The sequence below is a fragment of the Monodelphis domestica genome, chromosome 5 (genome assembly GCF_027887165.1).
Source record: "Monodelphis domestica isolate mMonDom1 chromosome 5, mMonDom1.pri, whole genome shotgun sequence".
Taxonomy (NCBI): domain Eukaryota; kingdom Metazoa; phylum Chordata; class Mammalia; order Didelphimorphia; family Didelphidae; genus Monodelphis; species Monodelphis domestica.
This window is the reverse complement of record NC_077231.1, coordinates 54,307,332-54,323,374: the sequence shown is the minus strand read 5'-3', so window position 1 is coordinate 54,323,374 and position 16,043 is coordinate 54,307,332. Positions and strand designations below refer to the sequence as shown.

Sequence of the window (16,043 nt, the reverse complement as noted above, 5' to 3'; positions counted from 1 at the left end):
TTAAAAAAGAACCACTTATATTTTAATCTTCCAGGGATCAGGATAGTGAAATTCAGAAAGCTTCATTGCCAGAGAAATGAAAGCCAGGTGTTTTCCATTTTCATTCACTACATCCTTAGAGAGTTCCAAAGGGATTCAATAGACTGAGATTTATATCTCAGTTTCCTCATCTGTTAAAAGTGGTCAATAATAACAACTAAGCTTCTGGGGTTGTTGTGAGAATCAAATGAAATAGTAGTTGTAAAGTGCTTTTCAGACCTTAAAACGCTATATAAATGCTGGCTATTATTATTGTGAGAGGTTGAAAATGATGTCTCCTGCCCCAGGAATCAAATTCCTCTTCATCTGTGGTGCCATTTACCAAGGTTGCTTCTAAGACAAGTTTAAACTAATGACAGGAAGAGGTGAAATCCCAGTGAAACCCTCTGTGGGCTCTGTGTTGTGGCCCAGGGGCAGATTAATGAGCAGAAACCACCGTTAAATTGGAGGGTGATGGGAAACAGGGTTTTTTCCTTTATTCCCTTCAGAAGAAGAGTCCAGCAGATTCCCCATGCTGAGAGATCTGACATGGTAAGGAGTCATTTACTATGCCTGGCCTTTTCCTTCTTTGCTTCCTCCTGCTATAACATGCCTGTTATTTAAGCTTATTTTCTCATTGTCCTCCATTGTCACTCACTCTCAGGATGCCCTGACCCTCTTAACTCTAACAAAGGCATGGCACAGCTGGAGATGGGGAGTACTGGGAAGTACTTCCTGTCCTGTCTGTTTTTACTCATTCCCACTTTTTTCTTTTTTTTTTGTCAGAAATACCTGATTGGTTTAAGAAAGCTTCAGAGAGCCTTCTTTCATTTTTTCTTAGCCACTCACTCAGCAAGCATTTATTGGGAACTTGCTATCTTTCAAGCAACGTGTTAAAGAAGAAAGGAAGGAAGGAAGAAAGAAGAAAGGAAGGAAGGAAAGAAGGAAGGAAGAAAGGAAGGAAATATAGAAAATACCATCCCTGTCTTTAAGGTGCTCACATTTTAATGGTGGGAGACCCCATTTAAGTTACTATGAATGGACTGGATACTGTATAAATGGAGATTTTTGAGCCTTTGGACTTCATCCCCCAGAAGTCCCTTAGAATTTCCCCAAATTCCATTTTCCTGCAACCCCCACATTTTTGTGTGATTGTATTTAAGTGGCTGTAACTCCTCCCTCTCTCTGTCTTGGATCTGGGACTGAGATGAGGTCATACAGTTACTTTGTTTTAGTTATTATTAATAAAACTTTATAAAATATAATATTTAGTTATTGGTTATTAATTAAAAAACCCCACATTTTTGGCTTACCATGAAGTGATTATGAATTCTCAAAAATTTTTGAGTAAAGATAGTTTGCCCAGACACTGCCCACCACAAGGGTCCAGTGGTGGGGTGTTCCTACGCTCCTGCCCCACCTTGCTGCCTGCTGTTGCCTGCTGTTTCTCCTGTCCATATGCTTGGAACCTCCTCTTGCTGAGACCAGACCCTCCACAAGAACCTGCCAATCCCAGCCATTTTTTTCCATAGAGGGTGATGTATAAAAATCTTTCCGCCCCAATCACTTTCCACACTCCAAGTGTTTGTTTATAGCCTGCCCTAGCCATTTTTCAGTGTGGAAAAAAGAACCCCATTCAGCGTCTTTAGAGAAAAATGCTATTGCAAAGCATGCTTGAAACTCTGAAACAAGAGTTTGAGTTGGTAGAGCAAAAAAGTGCAGTTTGGATCTGCTTAATTCTTATCCTGGGACTTTTTATTTTCATTGGAGATTTCCCACTTTATTTCCTTCTCCTCAAGAATATGCCACAAGCCAGGCTGCTTATGCTACAAACTGACCTGAAATATTTTGACAAAGTTCTAAAAGTCCTAACTGCTCTCAATATGCAGAGTGCAGATTCTGCCCTGTGCTTCTATGAGGAAATTCAGACCTCTGACAAAAGAAATCTAAATGGATAATAAACACTGGGGGAAGGGAAGGAAACTTTAAAAGAAATCTGGAACTTTTTTGCTAACTATTTTGAGTTTATTCTCCTCCTATAATAGTGAACAAGTCTATTGGGATTGGTGAAAAGGATTCTGACTACACTGCCAGTCTGCACATTCTCATTGCTTTATATTATTGTATTTACTGATTGCTTTAAGGTTAAATATTTTTTTTAGGTTTATCTGTTTTAATTTAATCAATATCTTTCTGTTATACTGAATCATTTTAAGCTACTATGTTTTGCCTATATTGATCTTTAATTTGTACCTTTACCTCTGTTGAAGAACAAAGTAACACTGTATAAGCCCATGAACATCTTGCCTAAAACCCTTGTCACTAGATCCATTGAAGATCACATGTTAACTTTGTTAATTGTCACATAGATGATGATGGATGGATTTCAACAAAACTGGTTAAATTGTGTGCAACCTTTAGAGAATTTAAATAGCTAAGAATTTAATTGTAATTTTAAGGGGTATTCAGAAATAATTTTATATAACTAGTGGTTTCTGAATGAATGACATTTTATATTTATATTGTAAAGAATGTTGTATTAAAGGTAGAGAAACAAAGAAATGTTCCTACCAAGGTGTGTTTTCTATGAAAAAGGAAGCCGGAAAAAAGAGATCCTGCAAAACTCTTCATTTTAATTTACTTCCAGCAGAATAATCTAGATTTCTTGATGATGTTCTAGACCCAAATAAGTTTTACTCTGTTTAAAATTATCTTTACCAAGGTTGAAAGAATTGCTACAACTATAAAAATTGTGACAAATATCTATCAGTTCATAGGTTTTTTATTCATACAGCAACTTATGTGAAATATGATAGTGGGTTTGTTTGCTATTGTAATTAACTGGGCTATTGTGAATTTTGGGGACTTTGGTACTTTGAATGTGCATTATCTACTGTGTTACTGTTTTATTCTGAAAATCATTTTGTACTCACACATGGCTGACACAGTGTGTCACTGATTTGAAGCTATATATTTTTGATTTTTAAAACTTTTTTTATTATTGTTTTTCCTTGCATGTGCAATATAGTCTATGAGTTTTATTTTTCTCTTCTTTTTATATTTGAAGCACATGTGAACAGTATTGAGATTTTCTTTAATTTTTTTTATTTTGCAGTAATATAAGCTTAAAATATATTTGTTCTAATATTAATGCATAAACAAAAAGCTTTAGATTATAAAAATGATGCCATTGGTTATTTAAAAAATTTGTGGAACTTTGCTTAATGATTCTGTCTGATTCCAGGACAAGAGAATACAAAAAGAGCTATTGCATAGTGCCAAAGAAGCACAAAGCTAAACTGTATAGTACCTATTGAGCACAAGGTCAAAGAGACCAACCAATCCCAATGGGATTGATGAAAATTTTGAGCCAAGATGTCAACTTGTTTGGGGTTTGAAGTTATGGCTGTTTAACATGTGTTAAGGCAGGTCTTCCTTGTCCCACATTCTACCAAGTATCTCAAATTTGGCACCTACCTTGCTCCTTTAATCTAGTCCCTTTTCTGTCTTTCATGGTGTGGCAAACTTTTTGTAGTCCTTGCTACTGTTTGGGTAAGTGTATAATTATTTAAATCATTTTAATTGGGCCCTGATTCAAGGACTTGTTATAGATTTGTTTTTCCTTTACTTAGATTTTTTAGACATAAGACTTTTATATTTTGTATTATATCCACAAATTTTTTCTCTCTCTCTTTTTCCATTTGAATTAGTTTATTTAGTCAATTTAGAACATTATTCCTTGGTTACAATAATCACATTATTTCCCTCCCTCCCCTCCACCCACTCTTCCCGCAGCCAACATGCAATTTCATTGGGCATTACTTGTATCCTTGATCAGAACCTATTTCCATGTTGTTGTTTACACTAGGATATTCATTTAGAGTCTACATTCCCAACCATATCCCTTCAACCCATGTATTCAAGCAATTGTTTTTCTTCTGTGTTTCTATTCCCACAGTTTTCCCTCTGAATGTGGATAGTGTTCTTTCTCATAGATCCCTCAGAATTGTTCAGGATCACTGCATTGCCACTAATGGAGAAGTACATTATGTTGGATTGTACCACAGTGTATCAGTCTCTGTGTACAATGTTTTCCTGTTTCTGCTACTCTCACTCTGCATCACTTCCTGGAGGTTGTTCCAGTCCCCATGGAATTCCTCCACTTTATTATTCCTTTTAGCACAATAGTATTCCATCACCAACATATGCCACAATTTCTTCAGTTATGCCCCAATTGAAGGGCATCCCCTCGTTTTCCCATATTTTCCCACTAGAATGACCACAACTATGAATATTCTTGTATATGTCTTTTTCCTTATTATCACTTTGGGGTACAAACCCAGCAGTGCTATGGCTGGATCAAAGGGCAGACAGTCTTTTACAGCCCTTTGGGCATAGTTCCAAATTGCCCTCCAGAATGGTTGGATCAATTCACAACTCCACCAGCAATGAATTAGTGTCCCTACTTTGCCACATCCCCTCCAGCATTCATTACTTTCCTTTGCTGTCATGTTAGCCAATCTGCTAGGTGTGAGGTGATACCTTTTAGAGTTGTTTTGATTTGCATTTCTCTGATTATAAGAGTGTGTATACTTTTTGACCCCCTATTAGGATTGTTTCTTGAGATGATTAGGGAAAAAGGAAAGGAATCTAAATAACTAAAATATTTATTGCTGCTCTCTATGTGGCAGCCAAGAACTGGAAATTGAAGGAATATCCATCATTTGGGGAATGGCTAAATAAGTTGTGTCATTGATTGTGATGGAGCACTACTGTGTTGTATGTCTACCTCCAGCTAAAGAACTGATAAATCCAGAAATAAACAGATAAAACTGATAAAAAGAAAGAAGTAAGACTTAGCTTCATATAAATATATGCTTTGTTGTCAAACGATTCCTTCTCTAGTGTGAGGAAGGAAGGTGATACCTAGGAATTTTAATGTGACAAACTAATTAATTAAAAACACATGTGTACACACAGACACACACACACACACAAAATAATGACAACAAAAAGAAGTCAGGAGGAAGTAGAGGCAAGGGGGAGGGAGTACATTTTAGACCTGGGAGACCTTGTGTCTCTCAGTCATCTCTTTGGTACAGGAATTATAATTTTTATAGTAAAAAACTTAATTGGGAGACAGTCAATAAAGTCAGTCAATTCACATTTATTATGTGCCAAGGACTGTGCTAAGCTTTGGGAGAAAAGGAGATGTGGTGAAATTACACAAGAATGTTGTTGGATGAAGGCACTGGCCCAAATGGGATTCCATCAGTCTCACCAAAGCTTGGATCCCAAAGGCAACTTTATTAGGCTATGGTGTAGAATCCAGGAAGAAGATTATCTTAGAGCAAGGTTTAGGGAAGCTAATCAGATATGAATTTGATTATTCAGTTGTCCAGTTAGCATCTATAAGGTCTTGCTATGTTTCAAGTACTGGCTTAATTGTGGGGCTATAAAAAATGTAACAAATGAACAAATAAAATCTGGTCACTGCCCTCAGAGGGCTTACATTCAAATGGAGATAAAGTGTAAATTTTTTTTAAGTATTAGCATCTCAAGAAAGTATTTTTATTATTTAATTTATTTTTTAAAATCCTTACCTTCCATCTTGGAATCAATACTATCTATTGGTTCCAGGGCAGAAGAGTGCTAAGGGCTTGGCAATGGGGGTCAAGTGATTTGCCCAAGGTCACACAGCTGGGAAGTGTCTGAGGCCATCAAGAAAGTATTTTTAAAATTGCATTTGTGAAACTTTTTGGAGCTCTTCCAGAATAGGCTTGTGCTGAAGAGACAGGGTTGAGATGCCTCCCCAATTTCAATATAACCTCTTTCACAGTCCAGGAGTTTCACACTTACTGAGATTAAGTTACCCAAATAACTATTCTTTGGCACTGACCTTGAAGGGGGACTAGGAATAGAAAAAAGTTAAGCAACTAAAAGACATAGAGAAGCAAATAGTAAGAAAGAGGAAGCTGTCTCTCTTTTGAAAGGCTCGATAGCTAGGTTGACTAGATGGCTCTTCCAGGCTCTTTTTTCCAAGTTACTTTCCCAGCTGATTCTGGGGGGCAGGAACCAAAGGTCCCCCAAGGACCCTCAGCTCCTCTAGAATTGTCTGAAGTTTATTTAGTTAACACCACTTATGTTCAATGGGATGTGTTTTACACCCATTAGAATGCCCTTTGTTCTTATGCCATGTCATTCTCCATTACAGAGTCCCTTCTCCATTGCACTCTCCCTTGTAACAACAACAAAAAATGATTAAGCAAAACTCATTGACACAGTCACTTAGCAGTGTATACTGCATCCTGTAACCATAGTGCCTCATCTCTCTGCTGGGAGGATCCATCACCTATCTTCTCAGCTAGAGAGTGGTCATTACAACTAATTATAGTTCAGCTGACTCTTAATGTTTTCTGTTTATATTGTTGTAATTATTGTGTATATCATTCTACTTCATTCTACATTAATTCCATCCAACTCTTTCCATGTTTCTCTGAATTCTTCATTACCTATCACTGTTTTTAATAAGAAAATATTTGATTGCCCTCATACCACAATTTGTTCAGCCATTCACCAATCAGGGGGCACTCACTTTGTTTTCAGTTTTTTGCTACTATTAAAAAAAGTGCTCTTAAGAATAGTTTTTAAGGTTTAAAGTTCTAAACTCAAGCTTAAGTCCTGGGAGGGAGCAACTTCTATTTTAGAATTACAGTGAAGGCTGGGACTAGAATAGAATGCTAGAAAAGCCATCTTATTCTGAGTATGGAAAAGAAGTAGCAAGTGCCAAGGACCATATTTTCATTATACTAAATATGGACTGGGGCAGAGACAGCCAGATCAGTGTGCCCTCTTACATGATATCCTCCATTTCTTGAGGGAATAAAGAATTGCAATTACACATTTCTAGTTGTCTCCTGAGCATCTATAATTGGATGTCCTGAAGACATTATATGCTCAAAATTTCATACTTATCTTCCTCTTAAAATCTGCCTCTTTCCCTCCCTCACCACATTCTCTATTTCCGTTGGTAGCACTGCTATTTACCTGGGTTCAAAATCTTAGACTCCACTTTGACTCTCCCTTCTCTTTAAATAGATCTCCTCTCATATCCAATGAGTTGACATAAAATGAAGATTAAATCTCTACCATATCTCTGTCTTCTGTCCCTTTTTGTCATTGTCTTATTTCAAATGCTGGTTACTTTTTATGGAGACTATTGCAAGAACCTTGTAACTGGTCATCCTACCTTCATACTCTCCCTCCTCCAGTTTAGCTGCCACAAAGCTGCCAAAGTGACAGCCCTAATACTTAATTAAGCATGACCCAGATTTCTTCTTTGCTCAATAACTTCCAATGACTCCCTATTATCTCTAGGATTCTGTACAAACTTTTCTGTTGAGCATTTAAAGCTCTTTACAACATGGCTTGAAATGACCTTTCCAGCCTCATTATACATAACTTAAATCATGCCCTCCATGGTCCAGCCTTGCTTGCTTTCTGGTCCTTCAGAAACAACATTACTTCTATCATCTCTTCTTATGCACAGGTTATCCGCCATGTCTGGATTGTACTTTCTTTTCATCTCTGCCTCCTATAATCTGTAGTCTCTTTTAAAGCTCAGGTTAAGTGATATATTCGACTTGAGACCCTTTCTGATTCCCTAAGTGGCTAGCCAATGCCTCCCCCTTAAATGAAGGACTGGAAGGATTGGAGGGGGAAGGAAGGAAGGAAATAAGCATTTGTTAGGTGCCTACTGTGTGCTAGGTAGGCACTATGATAATAAGCACTTTACAAATATTATCTCATTTGATTCTTACAACAACTCTGGGATATAAGCACTATTATCCTTGTCTTTTCAGTTGAGAAAACTAAGATAGAGATTAAATGACTAGATTAGGGTCACATAGCTCATAAGTGTTTGGGGCTAGATTTGAACTCAAATCTTCTTGACTCCATATCTAGCACTGTATCCACTGTGCCACCTAGCTGCCTTACCTTGGATTTATATTACATATTATTTATATTTGTTTCTTTATATACATAGTTTCTCCTTGGATAGATCTTAATCTCTTTGTAGGAATGAACATTTTTTACTTTATATCCCCAGTACCTGGCAAAGTTCCGTAAGAAATGATTGACCCAGCTAGCAATGGTATCTTCCAAATGGACATGTCTAATCCCATCAGTTCTTTGCTCAAAAATCTTCAGTGGCTATGAACCACTTAATGGATAAAATAGATGCTCATGATTGCAGTTTTCAAGGTCATTTGCAAATGCAAATCTAGCCTTATTTCACAGTTCATCCCTTTGTGTACTCCATACTTCCACCAAGCTGGTTTACTGGTTGCTTCCTTTCTTCCAACCACACTCTTATTGCCTGCATGGCTTTCTCCCTTCTCGGCCACTCAACATCATTCTTCCAGGTCCAGTTCAGGAGCTACCTTCCTGATGATTCATTCCAAGATTCCCTAATAAACAGCAATCCATTATTTCTTAATTCTCCCAGGCTATGGTCTGACCTTTCTTATTCAAGTAATTGTAGTCCATCTTGAATCATAGTTGTCTGGGCGTCTCATCCTTCTTAAGGGCAAGAATTGATTTTGTCACTAAACTAGACTAAAATTGTCCTTACAAATCAAAGACAATCAAATCAATCAGCAAGCCTTTTTTTTTAGTGCCTAGTAGATGCCAAACACTGTGTTAGGTGCTGAGGATAGAAACACAAAAGCAATATGATTCCTGCCCTCAAGGAGCCCATACAAGTATATACAGAAAATGTAAAAAATGAATACTAACTTCTTTGGGGATGAAAGGCACTATTTTTGTAGAATTTGGACAGGAACTGAATTTTGAAGGAAAAAAGAAATTCCAAAAGGAAGAGTCCAGGATAGAGAGCCTGCTAGGCTTGGAGGCTGGTGAGTACAAAGGCATGGCGATGAGAAACAGAGTAAAAATATCCAATAGCCATTTCTGTTTCAAAGCTTTGGTTTGATCATTTTTTTTTTTGAAACCCTCACCTTCCATCTTGGAGTCAATACTGTGTATTGGCTCCAAGGCAGAAGAGTGGTAAGGGCTAGGCAATGGGGGTCAAGTGACTTGCCCAGGGTCACACAGCTAGGAAGTGTCTGAGGTCAGATTTGAACCTAGGACCTCCCATCTCTAGGCCTGACTCTCAATCCACTGAGCTACCCAGTTGCTCCCTGGTTTGATCATTTTTGCACTGCTCTTCTATTGTATCCTTGAAGTTGCTTATGCAATGCAGTGATACTTATTTAAACCTTGACTTTCAGTTCTTTTTGAGCCATTCATTTGGTGCTATTTATGTCAGGTCAGGCTGTCTACAGTTCAATTTATCCCTAAGCAACTCCAGCTAGGACCCAATAAGCCCAAATAATGTTTGCACATTTCTTGGCTGGCAAACATTTCGGTGATAGTATAATTAGCACCTATTTTAGAGGTCTTTAGTTCTGAGACTTAGGTGTGTCTGGGGGCGGTTAGAGGAGGAGAGAAACAATAACTTAGTAGAGAATGGCATCTTGTTACTGTCTATATCCTTGCTCAACAAAACAGTTTAAAAAATTAGCAAGCGAATGTTCCCCGATCTTATATTCCTTGGTTCAATATCAGAACCTGATCACAAGGGACCTATCTATTCCACTGATATTGGCTGAAATTGTCAGCCTATAATGGCAGACAAGGGTCTAGCAGGGCGCCTTTCTCATAGGAGGTGTTTTTAATTAAATGGCCAGTAATGGATTTTATCTTTTATCATCATCACCTATTATCTATTTCCTTCTCATTTTTTTCTTTCAAGAATTTTTGTACTTTTTGTTATTTCTTTGGTTTACATTAGAATAACTAGCTTTCTCTCTCCCTCCTTCTCCCTATAATGAAGAAAAGTATATATAAACTACATTTTTTTAAACCCTTACCTTTAAACAATTAATTAATTACATAAATAAATAATTACATAAAAACAATTAATTAAAAAAATTAAACAATACTGTGTATTGGTTCCAAGGCAGAAGAGTGGTAAGGGCTAGGCAATGGGGGTCAAGTGACTTGCCCAGGGTCACACAGCTGGGAAGTGGCTGAAGCCAGATTTGAACCTAGGACCTCCCGTCTCTAGGCCTGGCTCTCAATCCACTGAGCTACCCAGCTGCCCCCATATAAACTACATTTTGAAATTTTCATTTATCAGTTCTTTCTCTGGAGGGTGGATATTCACAAGTTATTCTTCAAATATTAATTTTGGAGCTGAATATAATGTTCTCCTGTTCATTTCACTTTTCATAATTTCAGTAGGTCTTTCCATGTTTTTTTTTTTTTGAAAAATGACTTGCTCATTATTTGTTATGGTGCAGTGATGTGCCATCACAATCATATGCTATAGCATGTTGAGTCATTCCCCAATTGATGGGCATCCCTCAATTTCCAGTTCTTTGCTACCACAAAGAGAGCTGCTACAAATATTTTGGAACACATATATATGTGTGTGTGTGTGTGTGTATATATATATATATATATATATATATATATATATATATATATATATATATATATATATATATATATATATTCTTTTCCTTTTCCCCTGATAGCCTTGGGAAATAGATCCAGCAGTGGTATTGCAAGGTCTGAGGGTATACACAGTTTTATAACTCTTTGGGGCATAATTCCAAATGGCCCAACAGAATGGTTGGATCAGTTCCCAGTTCCACTAATAGTGTATCAGTGACACTATTGTCATTTTTCTTGCACCAAATTCAATCCCCTTTTCTTTTTGTAATTCTCTTCGTCCTCTTTGGCTCTGGCTCACTCTCTTCAACATCAGGGTTAAAAAGGATCAAATATAATAAAAGACCAAGAGGGCTAGTACTCTATTTCCTACTAAGGAGTCTACATTCTGAGTATTTGCAGACTTGGTCCAATCCTGTGAGAACCCGACTTTTAAAAGAGGGGAGTCACACTTTTTCAGCCTCTGACTCATCATAACCACCACTCCACAGTTCAACTTTGGGGAAATTGCTTGAACAAAACTCAGGTATAAGATACCTTCAAAAGCATTAATGGAATCTCTTCTAAGAAATGTATTTTCAGCGTACAGAGTTGATCAGCTATTTTTTCCTCTATTAAAAAAGAAATACTTAAAACACAAAAGACTGATAAACAAACATTAACAAAGGCTTAGTAGAGAAAAAATAACCCATATTATATTCTCCCAGAAGTCTGATACTTAAAACATGAAAACCTTATGAGAAAAAAAAAAAACCCTTATAAGATAGCTAAACGGTCTTTTCCTATTCATCTCAGCTCTGCGCTGTCCGAGCAATATCTTAGAGGTCCTTTCCTTAAACATATATTTAAAATTTAATAAAATACTATTTTTTCAAGCTATTCTGGCTTTAGTGGCTATAGTAGATGCCCATGAGTCAAGAATCATGGATATTATATAAAGAAGCAATAGACAAATCTGGTCTCAGATGCTTCCTAGATGTGCGACCCTGGGCAAGTCACTTAACTCCAGTTGCCTAGCCGTTATCGTTCTTGTGCCTTGGAACCAATACATACTATGGATTATAAAATGGAAAGTTGAGTTTAAAAAAAAAGAAGCAGTATACCAGTTAAGACTCTGAAAATTTAGGAGAAATCTAGGTTCAAATTTTGCTTCCAATCTTTATTGACTATGAAACCATGAGCAAAACATTTAGCATCTCCCAGTCTAAATTTCTTCATTTTAAAAATGTGAATAATAGTTAATGTAATACCTAATCAGTCAGTAAAAAAAAAATCATTAATAAAGCCCCTACTATGTGCCATACACTTATTGGGTGCCTATCATGTAACATGGGTTGTAGGACTATGCGCCTAGAATTGTGCTAATCTCTGGGAATACACAGAAAGACATAAGACACTTCCTGCCCTCAAGGAGCTTGTAATTGGTTAGGGGAATAATACTCTGTTGGTTGGGTTTGTTTTACCCTTTTTCTTTATTATAAGGGAGGGTTGAATGGGAAGAAGAGAATATATCAAAAGAAGATTGAGGTAGGTCAAATCAATGAGCATTTATTTAGCACCTACCAAATGAAAATTGTATTAAGGGCTGGAGATACAAAGGAACACACAAAAAAATAATTGGGAATCACAAGCTAATAGGGGTGATGACTTGCAAACAGATATATATATATATGTATATATATATATAATATATATGATAAATTGGAGATAATCTTAGAGGGAAGACATTGTTATTCAAGGGCATACATAGGGAAAGTGTGATTTTATCTGAGACCTGGAAGAAGTTCGAGACATCAGGAAATAGAGATGAGAAGGGAGAGAATTCCAGAAATGGTGGCCAGACAGTGGAAATCCTTGGACTTGGTAGATGGAGTGGAGTGTCCTGTGTGAGGAACAGCAAGGAGGCTAGTGCCATTGGATCAGAGTACATGGAGGGGAGTAATGTATAATAAGACTGAAAATTAGGAACAGACCAGATTATGAACAGCTTTAAAATTCAAACAGAGGATTTTATATTTAATCCTGGAGGCAATAAGGAGCCACTGAAATTTATTGGATCAGACCTGGGAAGGAAGATCATTCTTTAGGAAGATCAGTTTGACAGAAGAGTGAAGGGTGGATTGGCTTGGGGGAGGCATGGGGCAGGCAGACACGTTTGCAGGCTATTATAATATTCTAGGCATGAATTGATAAGAGCTTATTCTAGGGTTGTGACAGAGTCAGATGGGAGGAAGAAGCATAGGAGAGATGTTATGAAGTTAAAATCATCAAGCCTTGACAACAGATTGGATATGAGATGGAAGGGATGTGGGACACAGTAAGGAGTCTGGGATGACATCTATGTTGTCGGGATGGTGGTAATCTTGACAGATAACTGGGAATTTAGAAAGAGGGGAGATTAAATTCTTTTTTTGGGAAGAAAGACTAATAAATTATTTTTTTTGGACAAAAACAAAAGATAAAAAATCAAGAATATATTTAAAATAATTAAAAAGATCAAAAATGATGATGATGGTGGTAATTATAGCAAAAAGTAGTATGGCTTATTGGAGAAAAAGTCGGCTTCGGTGTCAGGAGGATTCTTTGTTGCTTTAATTTCTCACTGGGCCTTGCTGCCCTCTAAGAATTTCTGAGTTGCATAGCAATTGCTGAGCTGTGTTGGTTAAGGAAGTTTCTTCATTGGACATTCTCTACATCAATGAAAGCATAAGATCCAGACCTTCCAAAAATATTCTCTAGTACTTACTTTACTGGGTTTTGGGGAAGTTCAGAGGCAAAGTACTTAAGATGCTTTGCAAACGTCAAAGCACTATGTAAATATCAGCTATTATTTGCTGACATTTTTTGTCTGGTAATACTAATTTCAACACTGGGCAGCATTGCTTCCAGTTTTTTTCTAAGTGTTTCTTTTCTTCGTGCAAACATAGGAACAATATTGACCTACTTTGTGGACTTGTACAAATTAATTAGCTTTTCTGTGCCTTTGAGAAAGAATTTTGAATCTCTGAACTAGAAGGGACATTCACTAAATTTCATTTATTTTACAGATGGAAAAAGCAGACAGGGAGAAATCATTTGTGCAAGTTCACAGAGATAGCTTTGAGGACCCTAGGATATAATCATATCTGTTAGTCCAGTCTACTCACTTTGCTAACTCCTCTCTGTTTTTGCAATATATCACATTTTATTTTTATTTTTCATCTTTCCACCTTTCCATCTTAGAATCAATACTAAATATTGACTCCAAGGCAGAAGAGTGGTAAGGGCTAGGCAATGGGAATTTAGTGACTTGCCCATGTTACAGAGCTAGGACATATCTGAGGTCAGATTTGAACCTAGGATCTCCCATCTCTGGCTCTGGCTCTGAATCCACTGAGCCATTTAGATGCCCCCAACATGCCACATTTTATTTTTTTAAAATTAATTTTCAAAAAAACCCTTACCTTCTGTCTTGGAATCAATACTGTGTATTGGTTCCAAGGCAGAAGAGTGGTAAGGGCTAGGCAATGGGGGTCAAGTGACTTGCCCAGGGTCACACAGCTGGGAAGTGGCTGAGGCCAGATTTGAATCTAGGACCTCCCTTCTGTAGGCCTGACTCTCAATCCACTGTGCTACCCAGCTGCCCCCTAACATGCTGCATTTTAAATAAAAATTCTTGCCATATTTTCCCCAGGGACTTAACACAAATGAATATGGTTAATTTCTTTTTAAATCCCAAATTTCAGGTGAAAGACATTTATTTAACATATTATTCTCTCCTCTATATGACACATGAAGACTAAAAACAGTCAATCAATAAACTTTTAATTTATTAATTAATTAAGCTCCTACTGTGTGCCAGGTATTATGCTGCTGCTATGTGTGTGTGTGTGTATGTTTGGGGTGGGGGGAACACAAAGAAATGCATGTAGAATTCCCTGCCCCCCAAAATCTCATAACCTAATGGGAGAGAGAACATGCAAACAACTTTGTACAAAAAAGGATAAATAGGAAATCTAAAAAAAACCCACATGCTCTAATGTATAGACTTAACGATTATTAGAATAGAAGACTGAGTTTTTTCTTTTTAACTGTTTTTTCCCTTTAAACAAGTAGCAAAGTATGCCTGAGGAAAGATTTGTACTCTCAAGCCCTGCCCACATGGATGCTTGCACTATTATTAATGAATGCAAATTGAAACTATAATTGTAAATGTCAAGTTCTAGAGTATATCTGAATCATAAGGGCTTAATATTATGCACATTTTGGAATTAAGATCTGAATCAAATTATTATTAAATTACTCAAGTGTGGAAAAAGTTGGGAGGTGGTGGGACTTTTTCTCTTAGCCCTACTGTGATTGGTTTGGGAGATAGAGTACACGACTCGAAGCTAGGGAGACCTGATTTCACTCAAATGAAATCACCAGCATTTCAGGCTGTGTGACCTGAGGTAAGACATTTCCCATGTCTGCATCAATTCTCTCCTCTATAAAGTATGGATATTCATATCTTACCATCTCTTTTACAGGGCTGTAAAAAATTCTCTGCAAACTTTATAGGGCTATATAAATTATGATTTTTATTGGTGAAATGGGGATAATAATAATACCTGTCTTCCACACCTCCCACTGTGCTTATGAGGATCAAATGAGCTTAAGGCTGCAAAAGTGCTTGGACAATGTTAAAAGATAAGCAAAGGATTTTTTTTCACTTTTAAGTAAGAGAAAATATAATCCATAGCAATGATAATCTCCAGCTTTGGACATCTTCAAGTAGTCAGCATGACTTCAATCCCTTGTGAAATCAAGAATGGATTATTAAAGAGATGATTTGTCAGTATCCACACTGGTTGTTTTTGCTACTTTCAGTCACCTCAACGAGAACGCCATCCATCCATCCATCTATCCAGAGCTACCAAAATGAATTTTCTGAGCCCCAAAGCCTTTCGAATTTCTTATCTACAATCAGTCACCAGTTAATTACAGGATATATCTTTGCAGTGGTGAAAATGGATCATTTACTTAAAATAGAAATGCAGAATTAAAAAACCAAGAAGACACTTTAATGATAAATGTTATTCCTGTTTCCCCAAACCATCTATCTCCCATCCAGTTTTTCCTAGGATAACCCCTTCCTGCCTTCTTGGTACACAGAACTAGAGAGTCTATAGGGTGTAATGACTTATTCATCAAATGGACCCAGGAAAGGAACCGTATGCTGGGGTTTGGGTTGCCATGGGCTCTTGTTCCAAAAAGGTTATGAGTCATCAAGAATTTGTATCTGCGTTGACCACTGCTCAGGGTACAACCGCATGGAGTCTTGAGTCTTGTTTCTCTCTTTATGGTAGATTGGGGAGAGAAATAGAGATGACGCACAATGTTGGTGTTACTACAGTAAAATCAGAAGCCAGGGGTCCCAGGAGGAGAAGGGAAACTTGGCATCAGTGCTCACCAAGAGGCAGCAGAGATTTATCAAAAATAGTTTATATCAGGCTTCTCTTATTTTCTTTTTCACTATGGTCCCA

The 16,043-nt window shown here is 37.2% G+C and overlaps 1 long non-coding RNA gene across 1 annotated transcript; it reads left to right on the top strand.

Moving 5' to 3' along the window:
- The first annotated feature begins 493 nt into the window (after positions 1 to 493).
- Positions 494 to 962, top strand: LOC130454801 (uncharacterized). The gene is made up of 2 exons (XR_008912603.1): positions 494 to 570; positions 805 to 962. It is a non-coding gene; the product is annotated as an uncharacterized LOC130454801 (long non-coding RNA).
- The last annotated feature ends 15,081 nt before the right edge of the window (positions 963 to 16,043 follow it).